General features: G+C 43.3%; 1 protein-coding gene across 3 annotated transcripts in view; it reads right to left on the reverse strand.

The window, feature by feature from the left end:
* LOC113808344 (uncharacterized) overlaps positions 1–7,500 on the reverse strand; it is a 212,464-nt gene that overhangs the window by 120,322 nt on the left and 84,642 nt on the right. For 2 of the 3 annotated variants that reach the window (XM_070131857.1, XM_070131858.1), the window contains exon 1: positions 308–348. The exons of the other annotated variant lie outside the window; for it this stretch is intronic. The gene's annotated coding sequence lies outside the window, so the exon portion shown is untranslated. Of the gene's footprint in view, positions 1–307; positions 349–7,500 lie in introns of those variants that run through there. 3 annotated transcript variants of the gene reach the window in all.

Below are 7,500 nucleotides of genomic sequence, written 5' to 3' on the forward strand. Positions count from 1 at the left end.
ATAACAATACCAACAATTACAACAATAACAATAATAATAATATTAATAACACCAAACAAATAAACAATAAACAATGAACAATAATAACCATAATACCAATAACAATAACACCATTCAAACAAATAAACAAATAAACACACGCTAATCAAAATCCCACTCCCGAAAAACTGAAGACCATCTCGTCAGTTCCCCCAGCAGGTAAATAACACCTCCCCCCCCCCCCCCGCCCACCCGCCCACCCTATCGCGCTACGGGTGGGCGTGCGAACTCTCCCGACCAGTACCACACAAGCACCACAGGGACTCACTCCACAACACGACCGGCCCCCACCAAGCCTGCGGGCACACTGAGAAGGGGATCTCGGGCTCGTCCTGACCAGAGGCTCCTTCTCTCTCTCTCTCTCTCTCTTTCCCTCTCTCATTTCTCTTTAGCTTTCTTTCTTTTATATTTTCTTTCTGTTTATTTTTCTTTCTTTTTATTTTTCTTTCTCTTTATTTTTCTTTCTTTTTATCTTTCTCTTTATTTCACTTTCTCTTTTTTTCATTCTCTCTTTTTCTGTATCCTTCTTTCTTTCTCTCTTTATCTTGTTATTTCTCTTTCTCTCTTTATCTTGTTATTTCTCTTTCTCTCTTTCTCCCATTCCTTCTTTATCTTTCTTTCTTTTTCTTTCTCTTTATTTTCTTTTCTCTCTAGTTGGGTCGTCCTTTCAGTTATAAATAATGTTAATAATAATAATTATTATCACTATTATTTTTATTATCATCATTATTATTCTCATCATAATTACTATGATCACTGTTATACTTACTACTACTACTACTGTTATCATTATCCTTATCAACATTACCATTAACAATATGATTTTTATTATCATCATTATCATCATTGTTACAGTTATTATCATTACTGTTACAATTACCATTATAATCATTATTGTTTTACCATTACTTCTACTTCTTGTGCTTCTCGCTCTCTTTCCCTCCCTCTCCCTCACCCCTCCCTCTCTCTCTCTCTCTTTCCCTCCATCTCCCACTCACTCCCCTTCTCCCACTCCCTCTCTCTCCCTCTCCTTCTCCCTCTCCATCTCCCTCTCTCTCCCACTCCCTCACTCTTTATCCTTTCTCCCGTTGATTTGTCCTCACCTTCCGAATCCCTCTCTTCTCACTCAGTAGAGGACACTGCAAAGTAGATTAGGCAAAGGATGAGTCACGCAAAGGAAAGGATATAAAAGAAAAAAAAAATAAAAGAAGTGTTTGCGAGAAATGTTGACTTGTGTTTTTTTTTCTCTCTCTCTCTGGTGATGTAGATGTTTCTTTGTCGTAGTGAGAGTAAGTTCACAAAGGGCTGTTAGTTTAAAAATATATATATATTAATTAGTTTTAAGAAAAGTATTAATTCGTTAAAAAAAAATATTAATTAGTTAAAAAAGTATTATCAGTTTAAAAAAAATAGTATTAACTGATTTGGTCTGTCAGTGACACCGAAAGTAAGATTATTAAGAGCAAATCTAACCAGAGAAAAAAAAACGGAATCATGACGGTATAAATCTCACCAACAGAGATCACGCTGCATCTAATCAGCCCGATGACGAAATCGATCGAAGAAAGAGAGAAAGAAAACAAAAAAAGCGAATTTCAATAAAGCCTTGCAACAAACAGACGCAGAAGATGCCACACGTCACGAGCGGGCGTGCGGGGTCAACCCACACAACAGCACAGGGACAGACACTCACCAGAACGTGCTCGGCTTCAGATGCTCAGGTGACCTCTGACCTTACGACTCATGAATTTGGAGGGGAAACGAAAGAAAAAAAAAGAAGGGAAATGAAAGAGAAAGAGAAAAGGGGAAAAAAACTACAACGGTGATTCTTGCAGTTACGGTTAGTTAGAAAAAAACAACAACGACGGAGTATCAATGAAGTTGTAAAACGCGATCACAACCCGGAGATATCGGATTTCCAAACAGAAAACGCGGAATTAATATGCGCAGCGAAAGCGGGCCTCACACCCTGCCCGCGCTAATGACACCTCTCGAGGGGCGTAAACTAAAGCGATCTGGAAGGCTCTCATTCGACCCTCGACCGCCGACAAATTGCAAGTGTTCGATGCCGAGGAAATTACGGCAGATCAAAACCGGCGGATCCGAATAAGCGATAACCAATGCCGTTCTTAGGGAAATCGAACCTCATCCGAAAGAGCAACTGATACACACGATGCTAAACGGATATGCAGGCGTATACAAGCACGTACAGGCTCGCACACACAAACACAAACGCACACACACACACAAAACCTCCACCCCCACCCGGCCCCAAATACACACATACGCACACACAAGCCCACCCCACCCAGCCCAACCCCCCACACACAACCCCACCTCACCCACCCACCCACGCAACCCCCTCCCCACCCGACCCCACCCGCACTAACACCGACGCCCGAGAACCGCCCCCGTAACCCTGGATTTCCCAACCTCTGCATCCAGGACGATTCAGAATCCGGCGGGCGCTTCCGTGTCTCATCGAGTCAGCGCGGAGGCGATGACGCAATCGAGGAAATTCAAGCACAGAGTGAGGTCAATCGGTGTTCTTTCCAGCGGTTCTGTGCTTGCATGAGGTCGGGGAGTCGGAGGGGGAGTCGGAGGGGGAGGAGGGCGAGGGAGAGTCGGAGGGGGAGGAGGAGTTGGAGGGGAAGCGGGAGGGAGAGGGGGAGCTGGAGGGGGAGGGGGAGCGGGAAGGAGAGGGGAAGCAGGAGGGGGAGGGGGGAAGGGGAGGGGGAGTTGGAGGAGGAGGGGGAGAGTAGAAGAGTGCATGTACTCAAAGAGCCAATTACATGTCTCTGTGTGTATTTAGCACGCAATGCAGTACATTCACCTCATAAGGAGCATTTCCCTTTAATTTCATCCTTGCATGCATTTGCTTGCCTCCCTTCCCACCACCACTCTAACTTCTGTAAGTTCAAATTGAAAACTTCACCCCCTTTGTCACTACCACCTACCTTCATGTCTCCTTTCATGCTTTCCATTATATCTGCCTGTTATCATGTCTGCTTTCATGCCTGCCTTTTTGTCTGCTTCCATGCCTGATCATGTCTGCTTTCATGCCCATATTTTCATGTCTATACTTTCATGACTCCCTCCATCCCTGCTTTTATGACCAGCTTCCCTGTCGTCTTTCACGTCTTCCCTAATATCTCCCTTCATGCCTGCCCGAAGTCATGTGTGCCAACCCCCCCTCCCACATCACCCTCTCGGCCTCTGATCCGGATTTTCCCTTTGGGTCAATAAAGAAAATAAAAGAAAAAAGAAAAAAAATGAGAGAGAGATAGAAATAGACTGAGAGAATGAGTGAGGGAGAGAGAGAGAGAGAGAGAGAGAGAGAGAGAGAGATAGAGAGAGAGAGAGAGAGAGAGAGAGAGAGAGAGAGAGAGAGAGAGAGAGAGAGAGAGAGAGAGAGAGAGAGAGAGAGGGGGGGAGGAGAGTGAGAGAGAGAGAGAGTGGGAGGGAGGGAGAGGAAGAGAAAGAAAGAAAGAGAGAGAGAGAGAGAAAGAAAAAAAGAAAGGAATAATCTCCGGGTATTCCAGCGGGCTGTTCCTTCTTCGAGTCCCAAGATCCCCATTACCAACGACATAACAAAGAGAGAGAGAGACAGAGAGAAAGAGAAAAAGAGAGACATCCAGACAGACAGAGACATACCTAGACAAACAAATAAACAGATAATCATAGAAAAAAAGACAAACAAAAAAATAAATCCCCGTTTTTTCCATTCGACTCTTTCTTCATCCAGTCCATCGATTTACACCCCCTCCCCCCCCACCACCACCACCAACCCCCGCCCCCTTCCCGTTAAAACGAGGCATGTAGATGAGGGTAAATGTCTTGGTGGGTCCAGCCCTGCGTTTTGAAATTGTTGCCCTGGAAGAGGAAATGGCCAGCTGCAATATCCGGTTCGGCGAGAGAGATATGGGTGGTATGGAAATGCTGACAAAGGTAAGAGAGGTATGAATAAGAATGAATTTCATAATGCAAGAAATGTATTTTACCGGCTTCGAACATATCTTCGTCAGAAATGCAATGTCTTCACAATACAAGAGATGTATGTAACCGGTTTCGACTATATCTTCAAGACATACAATATTTTCACAATACAAGAGGTGTATTTTACCAGTTTCGACTATATCTACGACAGAAATTCAATATCTTCCCAATACAAGAGATGTATGTAACCGGTTTCGAATATAACTTCGTCAGAAATACAATACCTTCACAATAAAAGAGATGTAATTTACCGGTTTTTAAATGTATCTTCGTCAGAAATACAATATCTTCACAATACAAGAGATGTAGTTTACCGGTTTCGAATATATTCTTCGTCAAAAATGCATGTATATCTCACGAAGACATATCCGAAACTGTTTGACTACATCTCTTGTATTGTGAAGATATTGTATTTCTGTCGAAGATACATTTAAAAATCGGAAAAATACATCTCTTATATTGTGAAGATATTGTATTTCTGTCGAAGATACATTTAAAACCCGGAAAAAATACATCTCGGATTTTGTGAAGATATTGTATTTCTGTCGAAGATACATTAAAAAACCGGTTAAATAATCTCTTGTATTGTGAAGATATTGTATTTCTGTCGAAGATACATTTAAAAACCGGTAAAATACATCTCGGATTTTGTGAAGATATCCATTCTCATTTACCGTTCCAGCCATGGATAACGTAAGAGTAACTGGGGGAAAGGGAAACATTTTTATGGACTCGGCGTTCACTTTCTCCTTGTTTCCATTTATTTGCTTGTTTCCTTTTTACCTTGTATTCGTTCGTTCTTTCTTTCTCCGTTGTTCTTAATCTTTCTTTCTTCTTTTCCCCCTCTGAAGTCACGTCACGTTTGTTTGCTTGCTTATTTGTTTTTTTTTTTAATTCTTTTGTATTTTCGTATTCCCAATCCCTCTCTCTCTCTCTCTCCCTCCCTCCCTCTCACTCTCTCACACTCTCTCTCACACACTCTCTCTTACACTCACTCTCACACTCTATCACACTCTCACTCACACTCTCACTCTCGCTCTCACACTCTCAGATATTCAAAAAGTAAGCAAAGAAATGCCACCAAATGAACAAACAATAAACAAACAACTAAAATAGGATAATAAATAAATCAAAACGTCGATCACAGTCCCACACGTTTCGTCGGCACGAGAGAGAACCGAAGTAATCCTGTCCTTCGCTGTGACATCCATGGCCTTTTACGTCACACGTTTCGTCAGCGTAACATGTGTGAGACGTGATGCTGAGGGGATGATAGGTCGTCTGGAGGAACGCCGTGTGAGAGCGCGTCAGCTGGAACGACCACATGGCCTTCGGAGTCGTAAAGCTCATGATCGAAACCGCAAAACAGATAAGCACTGTCATGTGGTTCGAGTTTTATCGTCGACACTTTTTTTCTTTCTTTTTCTTTCCGTCGTAGATTTTTTTCTGTTTTTTTTTCTGTGATCTTTTTTTTTTTTTTTCTTTTTCTTTCCGTCGGATTTTTTTTTCTCTTTGCGTTTTATTTTTCTTTTATTTTCTCTCTGTGATCTTTCTTCGATTATACGTTTTAACTCGAATGCACAAAAAGAAAAATATAAGTTGGTTTATTGACTGAGGAAAAAATGTGTAAGAGATATCCAATATTATTGCTATATACGATTGAGTATGATTGTAACCCGACCTCTAACCACAAAAGATTTTACGTAAATAAATATTATATTACAATAACTGCAATTTGATGCTGTTCTTATATTTTCATAATTCTAACTTGCGAGTCTGACCAAAAAATTACAAATGTGTACTTACCTGCTCGAGTCTCCAAATTATTCTTACTGCAGACGACACGCAAGAAATATGACCAATTCGTTACCTCAGAAAAGGTCAAAGTTTTGAGCAGGTTTTGAAAAGTATATATTACTCCCGCTGAATCAGGTCAGCTGCGATTTTAATTCCCGCAGAGGAAGTGGTAACGCTGTGATAAATACTGTTTTCCATTTGTTATAAGTGGAATAAATGTCTGAAAAGCGTTTTTGATGTCCCTTGTGAGAAACTAATGGGATCTTTAAAATGCCCAGTTCGTAAATATTTTAAGACACCTTTCCCATAATTTCTGAATCAATCAAATGTCCCATCCAATTAAACATTACTGCATAGCAACACCGCGCACCTGCATGGCTCGTTCCCACCCTGCGCTACCCCATTCCAAATTCAAAAAAAAAAACTTCAAAACCACGACCTCCTTTCTGAACGGCTCTGCCTACGCTCGTAATCCCCCTCTCCCACCCCACCCCGTCCCCCTTCCCCCCGCCTGCCTAAAGAACGAGCGAAAAAGAAAATAATTGAGACATTTCGCAGAGGGAAATGACAACCCGCCAGACTGAAAGAGCTGTATTTACAAAACAAAGCTTAGCATTGGCCTGTAGATCGTCGAGAGCTGATATCTGTCTGATCATGTCGGGAGATGCGCTGACACGGCCGCCGATGGTGTCAGCGTCGGGGAGGCTGACACGCGCAGAGATGCTGAGGTTAAGTGATGTGATGAAAGGAGGGAATAGGCGTAATGCGATTATAAAAGGACGCTTGAAGACGGAATTCGAGAGACGTGAATAGAAAGAGAAAGTGAATTCCCATATTCTAAATGAAGAAGAGAGGTGAGCAATGGAAAGGAAAGTGAAGTGCGGAAATAGATAAAGAAAAAAAAATGAAGAAAAAATAGCAGGTAGAAATGAAGGGAATAAAGACCGATCAAGATGTAGAATCAAGTGATCAGACAAATCTCACCCCCAGGAGTAGGAGGGGGGAGGGGGCGGCACGGATGGGGGGGGGAGGGGGTAGTCACGGGCACTGCAATCAATCCATCACCCGGTCGACGCGAGCCAAAAAGAGACCAACCAGCTCTAAGGTCCAACACCAATTCCATTTTCACTGGAAATCCGACTATAGCAGCTGCTGTTTCTTTTTTTTTTCTTTTTTTTTTTGGGGGGGGGGACCTCTGGGCTAGCCGAGTTCGGGCTGGAAGTCAGAACCATCGCTCAAAGTGTCGCGAAAGTCGGAACGCCCACCAAATGGCAAAGCAAAACGTGCCATCCGGACCTCAGTGCCCTAGCACCTTAGTGCCCCGAGCGTGTGGACCGAGGGCAAGCTGAACCGACATGGAAAGGGAAGGTCTCGTGTTCCTATTGCCTCCCCCCCTCCCCCCATCCCCGCCCCCGACTGCCGATCAGAGACATTCCCGACCACCGACAAATGGGCTGGCAGTGTGACATATGTTCGGCGTGTTATGACAACCTCAGGGAGCCGGACAGACGCCGTAACGCTGACCTAAGAAGGGTGAAGGGGGAAAAGGAATAAAGGAGGGAGGAAAAAAGGAAGGAGGAAGAAAGGTGAGGGGAGAAGGAAAGAGGAAGAGTGGAGGGGAAGGAAGAAGGAACGAGGGAGAGAAAGAAGGAGGGAGGAACGGAAAAC

This window comes from Penaeus vannamei, chromosome 17 (assembly GCF_042767895.1).
Source record: "Penaeus vannamei isolate JL-2024 chromosome 17, ASM4276789v1, whole genome shotgun sequence".
NCBI lineage: Eukaryota > Metazoa > Arthropoda > Malacostraca > Decapoda > Penaeidae > Penaeus > Penaeus vannamei.